Raw genomic sequence first — 19,108 nt, forward strand, 5'->3', positions numbered from 1 at the left:
GATTGGCTGCATGAGCCTGGCAAAGAGAAATCCTGCGACTGCTGTTAGCTTTGATACTATTCTTCCAGGGGAAGCTTCCGCTTTGAAAGGCACTCCAATTACAGTAGCTTCGCCTGGCCTTTATCACTGAGCGAGTCTGCCCTGCTTTATACTACGCATAAGTTCAAGAGAGCTGTCTGAGCTCCGCTCTACCTGTGTGAGCGCGCGCTTGCATGAATACGTGGGGCATTAAAGCAAAGCGAGCGAGGCCCAGTCTAACTCCAGCTGTTAGTCAGAGTGCTTGCTGACGGAGTGGAAGTGCTGTGAATGGATGTGTCTAATAGCTGCCCATAAACTGGCACTCAGAAGGAGACGGATAAGAAAGGACGCTCAGGGTTTACCAGTCGTGAATGTGCAAAAATTGTGTACACAGTCATTTTTGTGTTTAGCTTCTGTGCTAATGGACTTCTGAATACAGCTAATTTATATGATGCGAAAATTAATTCTGTCTAAAATGTCTGGTGAATTGTTGTCATGTTTTGAATTGAGCTACTTAGATGTGAAAAGCTTCTGCTTTTCGTGTGTTTGTATAAAAATGATAACAGTCACAGTAGAGACCAAGGTAAAATGTCTTTTGACAAAATAATTTCAACATATTTAAAATGTGAATGATGACTTTGGTGCGGGCCTTTTTTTCTGCGCACCGCCCCTGCTGACTCTGCTCTTCTCTCTCCTTCATTGTGCGCCACTGTAAGCGGACCCTTTGTATGGATGTAATATATAATTTGTGCGCAGTTTCATCCCCACATTCATGAGACATACATAATGATCTCTTTGACGAGGATCGAGTGCAGTCGCGATGAAATACAGGGGGTCCGAGTAGATCTTAGTAAACCGTTGACATATTCTCAAGAGCGCACTTTTCATTGTTTTTACTCCGTAGTCTCATTCTTTCTTTAGAAGACGCTTTAGCGCTATAATTAAGGGAATAACAGATGCATCAGATGAGCTTATCTGTTTAGTTAACTGCTCAAAGAGAGAGAAGAGAGTGTCGCGGGGATTTCATAATCAGCGCTGTGCTGCAGCCAAGTTTCGCTTTTGCGCTAATAGACTTTCCAGTAGGGATGGGACTTTTTTACAAGTAAAAAAAGTCAAATTCGAAGCCCTGCTGGCTAAAAGCCTGCAGTCCACTTTGTGGTGCTGTCATATTTTAGAGACAATGCAGACAGAGTTGGACGTTTGCTTTATACCACGTGAGGTCTGCTGGTACCCACATGTGCAAACCACCCATCGTTCAACGAATACAAGCAAATACAAATGGGAGTGAAATCCTGTTGATTGGCCTCAACACAAGTAAATAGTCAGTGGCCACAGCACCAATTAGTCATGTGTTGATGTGCTGATTCGGCTCTGGCAGCCTGAGGTACCTGGGTCTTTTCAGTTACTCTCACTTTGCTCCCTGAAGCTGAGACTAATATAGGGAGCAATGCAAGCTGCCACTCAGCCTTGGCTCCCGTTTTTCTCTGCTGCCTTTTTCCGTGGTCTGCTGAGTGTGCATGAGACCAAGTCGGACACGGCTGCCATTGTCAACCTGTGGCAGCTACTCAGACTGAAAACCTGTTATTTTATTTTCCCTTCAGTCACCTCATAGCACAAAAAGCTCCCTGCTCAATTACCATCTTTAACCTTTAGATTTGACCAAATGTGGCCATTTTGGATCCATTGCAGTAGTACAAAAGGTTGAAAGGGATGGTAAACATACAGATTGCACTGGAGGTTGACTGATGGCACTTTTCCATTATACAGTTCTAGCACTACTTGGCTCTACTCGGCTCGGTTTGTGTAGAGCTTGTTTACTTTGTATAGAATCTTAGCTCTAAGAGGTAATGATCTTAGTCTAGTCTTCTTTGGGCAACTTTGTACAAGTCAGTTTTTATATTACGGCAAAAGAACCACAGTCACATCGCTTTCCATTACTTCTTAGTACCTCCTCAATGTGGACCGGGGTCGTCATAGCACACAAACAAGCCGTGTATGCTCTACTGTAAAACTCTTCTTCTTGTGTCGGATGTCGCGCTCATGACTCTTCCAGTGAAGACACTCTCTGACCAATCAGTGGCCAGGAGTCTGTTGACGTCCAGGTGCCAGGTGCTATCCCTAATGGAAAAACCCCAAAATACCAAGTGGAGTAAAGCCGAGTAGTGCTAGAACTGTATAATGGAAAAGCCCCAATCACTAGACCAGATGAGGGAAGGGTATTTCAATCCCTGTGATCGAGCGAGTCACAATGAGAAATGGTTCAAACCCCCAAAAACCCTTTGGAATGACTAAACATTAGATTACTCCACTCTCTGTGGAGCAGCTGAATAATACTATCGCTGCACTAAAGGAATTTTTAATTTACAAAGAGGTGCTTCGACATCGTTCCCTTAATCATGGCCTGTTTTTATCAGGAGAACCATTAATGGAGGAAATGTACAATGCCCTTTACTAATGGAAGTTCCTGTATGGATTATTTGATGTTTCCTTTTGGGGTACAAAGGATTTCACATAGTGTTATTCTGCAGACATGCTGAAGTGAATCACATAAGAATCTGCTTTTCAGTTGAAGAAAGTGTGTAATTTTACTTTATTGTAATGGCCAGTCGCCAATTTTGCTCCCCTGTATTGTATGATTTGTCTTATGTAAGCGTTCTCTATGGAGCTGGCCTCTCCTCTAATGGAGGAGATCATGAAGAATCACTTTTGCTAATGCAATATTCTCTGTTCCATATCTAAAATTAGTTACCTTATACCTCGTCACCACATGCAGCATGCAACCAGTTTTATACCTGCTGATCTGTTCCCATCTCAGCCTCATGGTTCATCAAGCTCTAAGTGGTCTTTACTTTGTCGACGCAGAAAGCACTATTCTGTGTCTTTGTCTTTTGCCTGTACACGGTCTGACAGAGGCAATTAGATGCTTCTATCGTCATCACACCTCCAACGTATCCAGGAACGTCATTAATGAGTTCCAGACAAAAACAACAAAAAGCAGCCTCTACTGTTTTCCTGCACCCTATTTCGAAGAGCCTTGTAACCACCTCCCCCTCTAAATTAATTTGATTTTTTCCAGCAGTTGCTGAAAAGGAAATTCAATGTTGGCCACTGACTTTTGAGAAAAACAAAGAGTAGGGGCATTTGCTTGGAGTGCAGGGTGCGTTACGTGGGAGATGAGACCGAGAATTCCTCTGATTGCTTTACTTATCTGGATATCGAGTCGGGCACCGTGGTGGAATGTAGATGGAGCGAGCGCTCGCAGAAATTGGCGTGAAGAGAAACATTGGTTGAATAAACTAATAAAAGCAAGACATGACAGAGTGGTTGAATCGCAAGGAAGTATTTAGAGTGTTGGGTTTTACACTAGGGGAAAGGTAATAGGATCATTGTTTGAGTTCTTTCAACTGTATTTGAAGAAATGTAAGATCAAATCCACTTCACAATGATATTTTTGTTAATGAGATTTTTCAATCAGTCTCCATTGTTACCTGCTTTTCCATGAAATAAAGGGTTTTATCCATTCTTTGAAATCCAGTTGAAATCACCGGATGTGTGTTGTTCATCATGTTTGATGTCATTTGGCCCCTTGAAGAAAACAAATTAAATACCCTCTGCTGTAGATCGGAGTAGGTTAACGCAATTTGGCCATTTTCAACTCCATTTTTTATCAATCATGTGTGATTCTGTTTGCTTTGTGATTAATGTTTCATTTAAAAATGGTCAATAAAGTGATAAAGTCTGACGTCTGTCATAAAAAGAATGTCTCAAACTCTTCCACAAACTTTTGCAAATGCATTGACTTCCCCAGATGTACGAGGTGAAACTGCCTTGAATCGGGGAAATAATAAAGTCATTTATCAAAAAACAAAGACACCTCATTTGCCTGTTGGTGTGAGAGTGGATGACAGGTTGTCAAGTCAATTAATCAATCAGCTCATTTTATTTCAGACACATGGGCTCCTATCAGATTGTAGTCACTTAAATGATCATGGAATGGGAATTTAACAACTTGAAAAACTGAAAAAAGATGTAGAAACAAAGACATTAGTAGACTAAATTCTCTGGAAGGGAATCACACTCTGCAAACTCTAACCTTAAAACTCTTTGAAGGTTTATAGTACATCTGTCAGTGTGTTTTGAGGATGATAAAGAAGTGAGACTAAACCATAACAGGAAAGATGGGCCCTTTAAAACAGTAGTGTTTCCACTACAGAGAACGTACCTTCTCAACGTGGGCGTGGTTATCACAACACGGCTGCAACCCGGCTGCGCGAAACTGCTATGACGTCTTATACGCGAGACACACACGCATATAAACAATGACGGACGTGGACTCGTTCTGTTGCTCGGTCTGTGGCATTTGTTCACACACAGAAGAGAAGATCGCCAGAAAAAGCTACAGGCGGCAAGAAGAAATACTGTGGAGGAGTACAGAGAAGTTTGGGAAGTCATACATCATGAAACTGAAGATGAGATGTTACGAGACGACGAGTGAGGGTAAGCTAATATAGTTGCTATCGCTAACTAGCTCATATACAGTACTGTGCAGAAACGATGTTGTTTTTTTGAGTATGTAATACTCATGCATGTCTTGAACCAGAAACATTAATTAAGGTTCCACTCCAGTATTAACAGAGTTGTGTTATTGTTCAAGTGTAAGGGTAGATCACACTAAATACTGGACACCTGTAGAGGATGTTTTTTTTAAAACAACAAAAAACTGCATACATATATTCTGATTGTGTTCCAGTATGGTGAAATAGAAATAATGATCCTCTATTGTCATTATAGCAACAATCTAATGGTGGCCTCAGACTTCTACATAGTACTGTACAATTGTACAGCGTAGTAATGACCGAAAGCAATCTCTATTTTTGGTATTCTGGTATTAACGTAAGCATGCTGCCTGTGTGTTTCAGATGGTTCTGTCACTCCTGAAAAGGAATGACTGATGTCCAGCTGGTGAAATCCATGGTGGTGATGACCTGCTGTGCTCTGCATAACCTGTGTGAAAATCATGGTGAGACCTATGACACTGAATGAGATGCACACACAGCAGCTACAGTGGTTGAACCTGTGGTGGCAGTGGCACAGGGTGTAGAGGATGGCAGAGATGTAGGTGAGGGCCTGATGTGTCACTTGTTGTGAATTTGTAAAATGCTTTATTATTGTACTGTTTTTCACTGAATTACAAATAAAAGTTTGTACTTTCTGCAGAGATGTCTCCTTTTGTCTGTATACGTTTTGTTTGTAAAGGCTGCCACAATTAAAAGAAAAGAAATACGCATGACGTAATCACATAAGTCACATTGTTGTTTATTCAAACAAAAAAACACAGCAAACCAAAGTTAAATTGCACAGCAAATCAAATAAACTGTACATAGGTGGTGGAGTCCTAGGACAGGAGGGAGGAAATAGGTCGCATGCTCCTGCCACCTATTGCCTGGACAAGCTGCCCAATCACTCAAAGGAATGCGTGGTTGAACGCAGCACTCTCGTGATGTGGCGGTTACGTTGTGTCCGGTTCCACTCCTGCTACTGAACATCTTCCACCTGAAGCTCTGCGAGGACAGCTGTGTGCTTCTTTTTCTCTTCCCTACATAACACTATAGAGAAGAGAAAAGGGGTTATTAATCAAACCATTAAGGAAATACACAAATGCTGTAAATCATGTTTATTATTTCTTACCAGTTGCACAGATCTGTGGTCTGTGGCGAAGTTGGTGCCCCCGATAACGAAGCAGCTGATGGCTCTGCTGGGGTGGATGAACACTCCTCACATATGGAATGGGATTCTTGAACAAAAGAAGTGTATACATACGCTGTAATTACACGCATAACAATATATATATATTCAGCCACAGACTGAAACACCCTAAATGAAGGAGCTTTATCATTATTATTATTATCCTTTATTCCTCCCTGCAGCTGTTAGCTCTCAGTAGACAACATATAACCAGGCTCCTCATCCCATGTGCAATATACTGTCTTTTTGCAAAAGTGTAATATAGACATATAATATCCGATGCTCATTCTCTGTCTATAATGTAAATATAGAACCCATACTGTATATTCTGGTCTAGTCTGTTTTAACACGCAAAGACAAAACGTTACACGGTAGTAAGTCTAATTCATGACTTGTACAAATCTGGTTTCTTTTACAGGTTTACGTAATGTTTTGTTGTAGGTTGAGCACCTAATAGCGACATTGCTAACTAGCTAGCCAACTACGTTGTCTCGTGTAAACAGACGGACAGAGATTACCGACACACATGATGTTACTTTTATAATGTCTTGTTTAAGCGAGTTTATTCTCAGCAGTAGTTAAACGTTGCTCTTAGGCTGAAAATAAAAAACTTACCGTTGGCGTGTGCAGAGTTATTGGAGTTGCTGTGTTACGCCGTGAGCGGACATCGACTCCCGGCAAGACCTGCTCGTTACGGGCGGCTCCGTCCAGCTCTCTGTATTTTGTCGTCTCCGATTAAACACAGGACAGTCTGGACCTCGTCGTTGGACCATGGAGTGTTCTTATGCAGAGTCGCCATGTCGAAGTATTTGCGCGCTACTATTTTTCGAAAAATGGTAAAATAGACTCCTGCATCCTGTATTTTATGTCGCGCTCATGACGCACCCAGTGACGACACTTCTGGCCAATCAGTTACCGGCAGTTTTGACCAATCAGCGCATAGTACCTGCGCATAGTACCGGCACCACGAATGGAACCTCACCACCGCAGGTACTAAAAATAGTGCCGAGTTCCAGGTACTACGCTAGTGGAAACACTCGCTAAACCGTGTCGTGTAGTGTAGTGCCGTTTAAAGTCGGACCGGTGGAAAAGCGCCATTAAAGCAACTGTTTTAAGTGTTGCATCATTTGATGACAAATGACAAAACATGTGTTTAGAGGTAAACCTCTACAAAAGCAGTGCTTAGATTGTTGGTCATGTAGAATGTTTTGAGGCTCTGAGGAATGATGGGGGGAAAAAAATGTCATGATTATTTGATAATGAAATCACTCATTTCTCATTACACTTTATTTTGTCAAAACTAAATTGCACTCTCTCTAGCCTGGAGCACTCCTCTCTACTTCCGGTGCGTGGAAACCAGCGGCAGAGCTGATAAGATGGTTAAACATGGAGCCTCTGGCCATAGCTCACCACAGCTATCAAATGGTTCCTCCTCCTACTGTTCTGTGTTGATGAAGCCAAGCTCATGCTGTTCATGCTTCGTATAACGGGCACCACAGTGTGATAAGATATCGTAAGGGAAAATTACCAACTGTTGTGTTGATAAAAAAAAAAAGCATAAAACATTGGACATTGGACATAGTCGCATGAGCCTAATAAACCATCACCTCTGATGACATGGATTTTTTAAAACTAGCGGCCGACATGGGTTAGCATCGTAGCTGTAGACTATCTGCCCCGAACCGTGGGCACAATACCTCGGCACAAGTGCAGCTCAGAGGTGACTCGTTCAGGCACTTTGACTTCTTGTGCTTCGGATGTCGTGCGCCCTCTGCTGGTGTTAATTATTACTACACCGTAGGTGAAGTCCAGAGAAATGACTGTCAAGTGTGTTGACAATTTTCCATGAAATTTCCTTGTTCTACCTCTTTGTGTATATAGCTGCCTGATAACACGATTATGTGGCAGCAATTTGTATTTCTTTCTGTAGACGTACGCGCGTGTCTGTCTGTCTGTCTGTTAAGCGCAATCGGGGAAGTAGTGTCGGTACAAGACAATAAAAAAGCCATTTCCTTGACTCCGCAGGGAGCAGATATGCTGTGGTACTCGGTCTTTATTACTGTACAGCCTTCAAGAGGAGTTTTAATAGACAGATCAGAAATATTGACCTCTGTGGCCAGATGCTATCAAATTCATCAGATGTGGATTATGGGAAGGAAGGGGATACTTTTTTTTTAATCGCAATTGTGAGCTTAGAGAGACATTAAGTGTATGCTTTGGCCTCTGATTCTGGGTGTATAATCACATCGTGAAGGCTTTCATCTGAAGTGCCATATACCCCGTTCTCACTGGGGGAAAAAAATCCCATTTACTTCCAGGTTTTAAATGTTTTTTTTTTTACTAGGAATGTGTTAAGCTGGAAATTACTTCCAGGCAAAAATGTTTTTTATTAACTGTGGTTGCGATCGGCAAACAAACCGTGTTATTTTCACTTGGGGGTGTGATGTCACAATTCATGCATGGAACAACCAAATTGGCTCCACCCATGTGCTGGATATGTTCACACATTCCACTGTGAAGGAAGCTTTACATTAACCTGCAACCCTGAAGGCACCGCTGTCTTGCTTAGCAACAGTGCATCATCTATGAATAAGCGCAGCTGATACTGCAAAACTCAAGCAAGTTATATATAATGTGCATTTTCATATTTTCAGACCTGTGGTCAAGGCTAAATAATAACCAGTGTCACTTCTAAATGACCCTAATGGCAAATAATGAGCTGGCCCATGCCAGCACAAGCGAGTATAGATGTTTCTGCTCCATTATCCCGCCCCTCAGTCTTGTTCCACACTGAACTAGGAAATGCAAGGGAGGACAGATACAGATGTATCTGTATCTGAAGGAAACCATGCTGGATATACAATAGCTTATCAAGATTAATCTGTAAGATAGGGAGTCCTTTGTTTAAAAAAATGGTTTCACAAAAACTCCTAACTAACCCTCGAAAGCAGGAACAATCCTTTAATCCATCTCTAATTGACCATGTAAAACATGGACAACCACTGTTAATTGTTAAATCGTGAAAGTATATGGGAGGTTGTACATCATCCAGCTTGAGTGACTTAATGGAAGTGAACTCTGTTTGTTAATGATCCTCTTGTCAGCCTCCTCTCTAAGCTGATATTCTACCCTCGGGTGTATTTGCTGTGTACAAACAGGACGTCTGCCTTTAATGCCTGTCAGATTCTTTGTGGGCGACTTCATTAAACTGCCAATTAGAGCTGTTAGTGCTGATAATCCTTTACAGTGTCTTCTGAAGGGGCTTTTATCATGACAGTGAGCCAGTGGAAGCTCAGCCCACACTGTGATTTAATTCCAGGCGAGACCACCTTGTCGGTTCCTCTGTGTAATTGGTTGTCTCATAGGGTTGCTGGTTTTTTTTTTTGCCTCCTGTGTCGTCATTGTGTGTCTGTACATGCTTCTTACTGCATTGAGCAGATTAGCGTTGCTCTGCAGAGCGCAGGTATGTCAGAAATGTTCACAAAACTGCTCTTGAGCATTTTTCCCTGTGTAATCTGAAATGCAAAAGCTATGGACTGACGCCGACAGTTTTTTTTTTTTATAGTAGTAGTAGATAGTAATGTCTATACAAGTCCCAGTGGACATTGGTTTTTCTGGACACTCACTGGAAATATGACAGGATTGACTGATTATTTTCATAATCGTTTAATCTGTCAAATCTCTATATGTAGCCTTGTGATGGACTGGCGACCTGTCCAGGCTGTACCATGAGATTAGCACAGTGCCCCTCGCAACAGTCATGTGGAGGATACAGCTGTACACTATTAGAAATAAGGGTTCCAAAAGTGTTCTTCTACAAGGGCTGAGGTTCTACCTCGAACCGTTTGTTTTTCAAGGGTTCTTGGCAACACTAATGGTTCCAGTAAAAACCATTTTGATCCAGAGAACCCTTTTAAAACCCCTTTCCTGAATAAAGGGTTTTAAAAGGGTTCTTGGTAACACTAGGAACCTTTTATAAAGGTTCCACCTGTAACCAAAAAGGGTTCTCCTATGAGGACAAGCTGAATAACCTTATATGGTTCTACTAAGCACTTGTATTTCTAAGAATGTAGAAGATGAGTGAGTGATTAATCTGTCTTCTCAATTAATCGAGTACTTGTTTGGTCCATAAAATCTCAGAAAATATTGATTGGTGTTTCCCAAACCTTGTGCACATGTAAAGCACACAATCTGTAATTACTTGAAGCCATCTTGCCAAACATGCACAATACTGGTTGTGAAAATTCTACTTTGCATTATCCTTTTTTTTAGTATTACTTTGCTGGCTGCCTCACTCAGTATTGTCTTAAGTGAGTGAGATCCTGGAATCCCAACCATCTTTGTTTTTGTTTATTCACCACCAAGTAAAAGTGCTAGACCTCAGTAATTGCCTCAGCCCCTCTTGCATCTGTTTTTTGTTTCTGTCGTTGTCTGCTTTCATGGTTTTCTCAGACGGTGCCTGGAGTCTATCAGATCCATCCACATGGTTCCATTTACAGCATTACTCAAATGATACAAACTGGAATTGCGGCCTAAAAAAAAACAAAAAAACAGTCCCCTGTCATATGGCACACATAAATACAACATTCCAAAAGCACACCAACATAAAGATAACCCTAAATATCTATGGTGAACAGCTGCCACTGCAGTTTTGGAGAGTTTTGCACATAATTTCAGCCTTTTTGACGTCATGCGTTTGTCTTTGATTGGGTCAAATGTTTATTTTTTATCACCACCATCAGAACTAACTGTAGCTTGTGTTCACTCACATCTGGCTCAGTTCATGTTTGGAGTAAACTCTGCTGTTTGTGTGTGTTGTGTCACATTTGAAACAGCTGTCTGGTGTTATATAGTTTGGTTTTGGTATTTGGGAAATTATTAGCTGCCTTTTCTTGAGAAGTATGGTGAATTAAGTAACACCCCCTTCTTTGCCCTCGTAGCCTTTTTGTAGTTCTTGGGATTTACGGGATTTATCTCTGGCTCCAAACAGACGCTGCAGCCCACAACAACACACTGTTTTATGTCAGAGTCGCACAAATAACGAAAGAAATGCCGACAAAAATCTGTTTTTCTTCCCCTTTGATATTATGCTGTGTAGGAGTCAAATAAAGACTGTAATAAAAGGTTTTCATAACCTCGTTTCTGTCCCTTCCATCCTGCAGTGCTTACTGAGCAGGTCGCATTGGTACTTATGTAAGTTTTCAAAGACCACCTTATCCTCCAATTAAAATCTCTGTGCTAGTTTTATCATTTAAATTTTTTACCAAGATACAGCTGTCTCTGATAAACTGAATGACTTTGCAGCGTGCAATAAAATATTGCAAATCTCTAGTTACAGAAACTCAGATATTGTCCTGGTTCAAATCCTTCATTGGTTATATATATATCTATCACTCTATAGATATAGATATATATCTATCCCCACCAGTAAATTAAAAGAAGAAGAAGAATGAGACACATGGAAGTCTTTTTTTCAAAGCGTTTCTCCCCATTCCGTTCCTGTTGTAACCAGGAAGTGAAGATCTCAAGTCCCAATCAAGGTACTGCAGTGTGTCTGGCTCCAATGTCAGTCCACTGTGTCCACTGCGTCCTCATTCCCAGACTGTAAAGTGGAAAAGCTATTGGTTGCTGATTGTGTGGCACAGGAACATGCGACAACTGATGTTATAGATTTTGTGGCATCCTCTTTAATTTGAACTTTGACCAATTTTTCTGTTTTCTATCGTCAACATCATGAGGTTCCTGGATTTCAATAAAGGGATCTTCACAAGTGGGTGAAAATGGTGTTTATACATGCTTTATACCATAAGGGTGTTTCAGCAAAGTCTTAAGGTTTCTCCCAAACCTTTGGTGCACAATCTCAACTTCAGCCAGTCTTATCAGCAGACAGGAAACACATTGTTAAGATCATACAAACAAACAGACAGAGCTCAATAAAGGATTTAAATGTTAGTCTGGTTTAGTCTTCATTATCAAAAATCAGTGGTTCCACTTTCACCATGTCCGTAATGAAATAAAATCTAATAGGAAAAAAAAGAAAGCCATAATCCCTCTAACCGAAGTGCGACGGAATGATTTGTCGATATTATCAACTGCCCTGTAAATTAAGTTTATCTCTTTATCCTTTTTTGGGAAGACAGGGAGTTCTCCTCCGACATGGTTCAATAAGAACAAAGAAAAGACTCCATATCTCATCTGCCTCCTTCTCCGGCTCTTGTGACTGAAGGTGGACAAAAAGTGATGGGGAAAGGTTGAATCTTATGATTTAGTCCAAAGGAAAGGTCACTTCACTACAAAGCTGTGAGTTGCTCATTTTCCCTAGGAGTCCAGCGTCAAACTGAACAAAGGTAGAAGACAGACAGTTTCCTAATGAAAGAATCTGATATAAGGCAATTGCAAGTGTATTAATAGCGGGGTTGACATGGATCTCTCTCACTCTGAAGTGCAACAGAGGGAGATTTACTTCTGCTGGTGTCCTGATAAGAATCGGTTGTCCTAGACGCTTATCTTTCCCTGCGTACAAACTCCACCCTACACAGGCGCAGATTTATGACCTCAGAGGTAACAGATTGTCAGAAAGGAGACCTTGGTTAGATGGGAGGCAGAAAACCTGAAGACAGACATACAGAGTTCATCGGGGAGACAGTGATTAAGTAGTCGAGGAGAACATCTTTAACTACACATTAATACTGTGGCAGATGACAGGAAAAATTGATTCTCCTCGTTTTCCTGTAGGACACAGCAGAAGCCTGTGCCAACGCTCACGGGAAGTCTCCCTGATTGAGCCCAAAGACAAATCCAGAGCCAGGCTCTCTACTTGGAAAAAAAAAGAAAACTATCTTTGTTCCCCCCCCCTGTTGTGTAACATCCTCATGCATCTGGTCAACAGGTGTTGACACAGAAAACAGCAACTGACAATTCAACCTCTCTCAAAGGCATAACAGTCTAAATTGGCTCAGAGGAGCTTACAGTGGGTAAACAACTTGATGGATGCTCCACATCCACGGTGGTGGTACTAAGAAAAAACAGAAATACTACAGTTCTACAACATTCTGGATCCTAGATGTGAAGCTCAATAAGAAATAGCTAGTAGTTGGTTTCCCAGTTTGTCCAAAAGGTTCTGTTTAATGATGTAGTTGGAGATCAGGGCGAGTTCTCTTACAAAGTTCTATTTTTGGCCATTAAGATTTACTGGGGATTTCTTTCTAACACATCTCACAGAGCATGTTATCTATCTATAAATACAAGGAACGCCTGTTAATCGCATAACTGTCCATGGTGTCCACAACAGGCTTTAAACTTTTGAGGTAACTTACTCAGGGATACATTTAGAGCTGCAACTAACGATTATTATCGTAATCGATTAATCTGTCGATTATTTTCTCGATGAATCGGTTGGTCCATAAAATGTCATAAAATGTTAAAAAACCCATTGATCGGTTTTCGTCAAACCTGGAATTGACAATGTTCTTGAATGTCTTGTTTTGTCCACAAACCAAAATGATTCAGTTTTAATGATTTCTTTGTTTATGTGGAGCAAAGAAACCTAAAAAAATATTCACATTGGAGAAGCTAAAACAGTCAGAAATCTTGTTTTAATCATGAAAAAAGCTTCAAACCGATTATCGATTATAAATTCTTGCCGATTAATTTAGTAATCGATTAATAATCGATTCATCGATTAATCGTTTCAGCTCTAGATACATTGAAAGTGTGACTGCCATTGTAGTGTTTCCTGGAGCTTTTATCTGTATGGCGTGATCTTCTTGGACAGATAGATTTATCAATTGTTCATGGATTTGTAGATTTTTGAAGTTTGACATTGTTCATTTGTGACATTTTAAAATGGATTGATCGCAAAAAAAATCTACAGCAGCTACTCGACTTAAGATTTGACACTAGAAAATGGGTCCAATTCCTTGTTTTTGTGTATGTGTGTGTAATAGTTGTTATGCCTACCTATAGTCAATATACTGAATGTGTTTTCAGAAACGTTGGCTTGATTTCAATGACACGGCAATGGAGCCGAGATTGATGAAACGCGATGGACCATGTAGTGTCATAAACAGAAAATGGTTTTGGAAAATAAAAATGCCTTTTCATAAACAACCTTCAGGGAATCTTGATATTGAATCAGCCACCAGTGTTTGCAGAGGAGGGAATGAGGGATGGAGGGAACCTTGATGGTGAGGAGCAATTGTGTAATAGGAGAGAAAGGGCAGAAAGGACCCAATGGTCTGTCAATATGGCTGTGGGTATTGGAGTAAAAAATGACAGACTGGTAACAGGGGGGAAGTGAACACGCACGGATACACTAGAACGACCAGCAGTAAATCCATAAGATAGATGAAGATGGATGGGTGAAAAGAAAAAGAACCAAAAAAAATGCAATGTTTGGAGCAGAGAAACGGATGAAAGCTTTGTGGTTGGCAGTAAATACAGACGTATGTGGGGGAGTGAGGAGCCCAGGCACACTTTATCTCTGGGAGTTGACATGGAAACCGGGGGTTTTATCAGAAGATGCAGCAGAGACTCTTCACAGTCACGTAGATGCATAACGCTGCCTAGTAGAAGAGAGATACCCTGTAATTCTGATTTGATCTCCACCTATGATCCTGACATTAGTAGTGCATTTCAGAGTCTGTCTGTTAACAGGAAAGGTGCTCGAGCTGTATGCTTTAACATCATGAAAGCTTATTTGATATGTATGATTTGTGGAGACTCGATACGCCGAGATGTAGATGTTCTGCCATGGTTTCAAAATGAACCAAAAAGGGTTTTTTTTACACATCCCATAAGTTCATTTCAGATATGCAATGTGGGCCAAACTTTGTCTGAAGTGGCTGTATTTAAGAATGCAAATATGCAAGAAATCATGCAAGAAAAAAAAATCCTCTGGACTATTCCTGGAAACTCTCTTGACCGCTCCCGAGTCAAATTTCTGTTAACACTGCAAGAAAGGCTGTGGATAGTTACCAGCAAGTCAAAGTGTCTTGCCTGATGCATTCCTTGGATGTTCTGGACATTCTAATACCAGTGTCAGTGTTTCCGATCCAAATGCTGTGCTTGGCGTATGTGAAAAATGTCAGTCGGAAAATATTACTGCCGTCTGTTTTCCCCGTCCTCCTAATGCTAATAAGTCCCTGTGTGTATGGTGCACCAGAAGCAGAGGGCAGGTACATAAGTTGACAAGAATAAACAACGATAATCACCTTTTGACGACCTTTCATCTTCTCAAATAAAGACTTTCTAGTAGTTTATTAGCATGCTGTCCCCAGGCTATGTTTCTAAAATGAACAGGTGGTTTAATAAAGCAGTTAATGGCCTTTTACATTTAATTGCACTGACAACTGCCGTTATTTTTCACTTCACCTGGTTCTCTGCGCACAATGCCGTGTGTTTTTGTATGTGGGTATGAGGGCAACATTTTTTATTGTAATATAACAGCAAATAAAAGCCTTTTCTATTAGAGAGGCCAGTTACCTTTTGTTGTGGAGATACATGGATTCATACAAAGCTCAAGACTCCACTCTGTGGAACAACCACTTTGAGGAGAGTCATTGAAAAAAGCTTCTTTAAATCCCCTCAAAAGACACATTTTTACAAGTGGTGCCACATTTTACCAGTGTTGATTACTTTGTTTTTTTTATCTAATTGCAGATAGTAAATACAGCGTATTTGGAATTATAATTGTAACTATTTTTAGTGCCTGACATTTTTGTTGAGAGTGATGGACTACAAGGGAAGAGACTTTCACAAGAATGGCACTATTTTGAACTGAAGCTGTTTGAGGGAAAGTGAAATTTATTATAATAGTGTTTGAGGTGTAAATTTAGGTCGGCCCATCCAGCCGAGACATTAAGGACTGCTTTAAATGACATTAACTTTGATGTGAGCTGTTATCAGTGCTCATCTAAATGCATCCACCACACCATTTAAGAATGGTTTATGGAAATCCACATTGAATCAAATTTCAGTTGTGTTGAAAATGAATGCCTGTGTGATTCCCCCTGTGTATCTGTGTCTGTGGTACAACAGCTTTAATTACATGCATTCATCGCCTCGCATTATACAGACAGATGCATTGATATTATGAGCCATATTCCTGTTGCACCTTGCAATGGGAGCTGGGAAGAGTCACGGTTGATTTGGATTCAAAGACGGCGCCGTATCAGACGGGGGGGGGGGGATAGACACGCTTGTTAGTGATAAGTGCTTTCTGTCATATTACGGTGCATACACTTAGCCAGTCAAAGCCAGCATGAAATCTGTGAAATTGCTCCTGTAATCATCTCCACGGAGGTCAGGCTCGCAATCTGTCACGCATACTGACGTTTAAATCTTGCATGTGCCGCTCGGTCCACATTACAGCAGATTACAACACCGCCCATAAAACCGCCCCATAAAACTCTGACACATAAACACTTGTGCACTTTCGAGACGTGACAATAACGGTTGAAGCGATTCGACTTCCTCTGCTACCGGGTAATAAATATTCTAAAAGTAATGTGTTCATTTTGTTGGAGGTCTCATCAGGGTGTCACAGAACAGCAGCTAGAAGAATATGCTGTTTTATTTCCAGCGTCTTCTTCTGGTGATGAGACATTTCTTCTCAGCAGGTCGTTCTCCTGAAGCAGATGGGGTGCTGGTTTTAAACACACACGGCGTTGTCATCCAAACTTACTGCAATGTGCTTCATTCCATCTATTACCAAAGTAGGGCTTAGAGAGAAGGGGTTGGGTGAACCTCAGGATTCAACATCTTCTTCGATCTGGCGGTCTAAATAAATGTGTGAAATGTTGAATAAGAGAAGTTTAGACTTATTTATCACAACTTTTTTGCTATCTAGGAAAAAGTGAAGTTCTGACAAAAGGTACCAGCACTGGATTCAAGTTGTTGTACCTGTTTTTGATTCAAATAGGTACCTAATTCTTGTTGGATTTGCAGTATTTTAGCCTGTCAGTATCAAATGGTGTCTTTTTTTGTGTCCCTGTCACCTTGCTATAAGCCCACGTGGACGATGCAAGCGCTGCGAGAACAACAAAACGCTTGCTACTTTCACTTATTCATGAAAGTGTTGCATGCATTTTGTCTTGCCGTGCCCTACAAGCTGGTTGTATGGCCGCTTTTATGATCCAGGGGTTTTGGTCAGCAATGGAATGTGCCCCCCAAAAAAATGTAGGTCGGGGCACATTCCAATGTGACGATGCCAGAATTCATCAGGCTCAAACTGTGAAAGAATGGTTCAGGGATTATGAAACATAATTGTCGCCACAGAGTCCAGACCTTGACCCCTGCTGGAGAAGACTCAACACGGTTTTTCAACTCCATCAAAACTACAGTACAAGATCTTGGCAAAAAAATTACTGCAAGTGTAGATTGAAGAAAAGTTGTGATTATTGAAACAAGACATGCCTTAATGACTGTTTTGGTGATCCTTGCTGTTACATGAAAGCTATTTCGTTCTCATGAAATCGACAGTTAACAGATTTTGAACCAATTGCACATTCAAGCAGCACTTTGGGTGCTTTACAAATAACATTGGATTGATTCTTTGGATCTGAAGTAATACACCCAAACGCTCTGTGGCACAGAGACACAGAAAGCCATGTTTCATGATCGGATTCAATTAGATAGTTATAATATATATAAGTATATAAGTAGATATAAGTATACGACCTGCTGTGTCCCAGTAGCTGCTCCTGAAAAACCACATCAGTGTCTCTTAGTTGCGAGTCAGTAAATCGCCTGATGATAATGAAGCCGCTGACAGCCTCTGATGTATCATTACACCACCCCATGACCCATGCTCCGCTAATCACTTTTGATTTTAATGACCCGATCCACAGATTAAGTGCGAGCATTATCGCAATAAAAGTAAAAGTTATGTTAACTTAAGTTTTTAAGGCTCTAAAATAAACTTTATTCTGCATCTACATCAGATGCATTATGGTCGTAATGAGAAGAGATCCAGAGACACGCAAACCGGTGACCCCTCGCAGAACTCGTAGCAAGTCAGCCTTACACAATTTGGAAATCAGTCATCAAACGGATAACCGGGTGTGTGTGGGTTTCTGTTTGTAACCCAGGGGTTTCTGTGCAAATTGAGTTCCTGTCTCGCCTTGTTAGAACTCCTGGGCTTGTTCTGAGTGTTGCTGATGAGGCCTTGAGTTCTGTCGTCCTGAATTGTGCATCGCAGCCTTTCATCCAGACACAGTCTCTTTGTCGGCAGGTGCAGACAGAGATGTTTCACATTTTCTATATTCTCTCTTACAATGCTCGATGCAAGTCAAGGGAACGGTAAATAGTTGCTGCTGTAAGTGCTGAAAGTACTCTGAACTGCTGTAGAGGGGAGATGTTGTATTACTGCCATTAGGAGCCTCTCCATACAATAACAATGAGTTGCAAGTGTTTGCATAGATGTCTCAGGAATTTAAATTTGACAAAGCTCTGATAGAAGTTTAAATCAACTGAAAGATCGACAGCATCAGAGACCGCAAGAAAGACATGCACAAAGCAATATAAGAGTGTGTGAGAAGGCAAACTTTGCACCACTCACCACTTTTCCATAAGTGTTCTGCTTATTTGATTATTATTTTTTTAATTCTGTACATATATACTGTACTATAGTTGAGTATAATCTCATATAATGAAATCAGCGAAGCCCAGAATCACTCCGCAGAGTCACACTGTAGAGCAAAGAGCAAAGTACGACCAACTGACGGACAGGATGATTGACAGCTGCAGTGGCAGCATATTCTTCCGGTTGATTAATCTGAGAGAAAGTGCCAGAATGCAGGCAAAGTAAAGCAAAGTGCCACAAAGTTGAACAAAACATCAGCATTCAGATGTGATTCCGAAGTGATTGAACGGCAACTCAAATGCAAACGATAAACACGATCATTCACAATGAAACACAATACTGTTGCATGATTTTGTAGTGTTGCCAGAAACCTTCAGTTTTTCCTGGAATCTCAAAGTGACTTGTCTGGTCACTTGGTGAGCAAATTGGACCTTCTGATAGACTTTCTGCTGTACGTAGTTGAGTAATGCTCTAGGTCAGGATTGTGTTTCAACTGAGAACGGTACTTTTTACTTAGGTAGGCTGGGTGTGAATAGTGCAACCTACTCGGTTTGTGGTGGTTTGTCTCAACAAAACATCAAGGTTTGTATGTGAATAGACTGTGAGTGTTTGCCTCGACTTCCATGGGATATTTACACCAATTTATTTATCTATACCGTACTGTACCGAACCAAACCGTTCCACTAGTTGAAACTCGGCTTAAGTCAACCATCATCATCGAGTTCACCCTAACCCACTGGTTTGCGATTTCCCTCAGTGCTG

General features: G+C 41.0%; 1 protein-coding gene and 1 long non-coding RNA gene across 2 annotated transcripts in view; one reads left to right on the top strand and one right to left on the bottom strand.

Annotated features, from left to right (window-relative positions):
• Positions 1-19,108, top strand: part of nos1apa (nitric oxide synthase 1 (neuronal) adaptor protein a) — a gene marked incomplete at both ends in the record, with an annotated part of 147,292 nt that overhangs the window by 38,877 nt on the left and 89,307 nt on the right. The gene's annotated exons all lie outside the window — the stretch shown is intronic.
• Positions 5,325-6,583, bottom strand: LOC310925565. The gene is made up of 3 exons (XR_014592803.1): positions 6,379-6,583; positions 5,707-5,812; positions 5,325-5,624 (listed from the first exon to the last, which is right to left on the bottom strand). It is a non-coding gene; the product is annotated as an uncharacterized lncRNA (long non-coding RNA).

The sequence above is a fragment of the Microchirus variegatus genome (genome assembly GCF_963457635.1).
Source record: "Microchirus variegatus genome assembly, chromosome: 4".
Taxonomy (NCBI): domain Eukaryota; kingdom Metazoa; phylum Chordata; class Actinopteri; order Pleuronectiformes; family Soleidae; genus Microchirus; species Microchirus variegatus.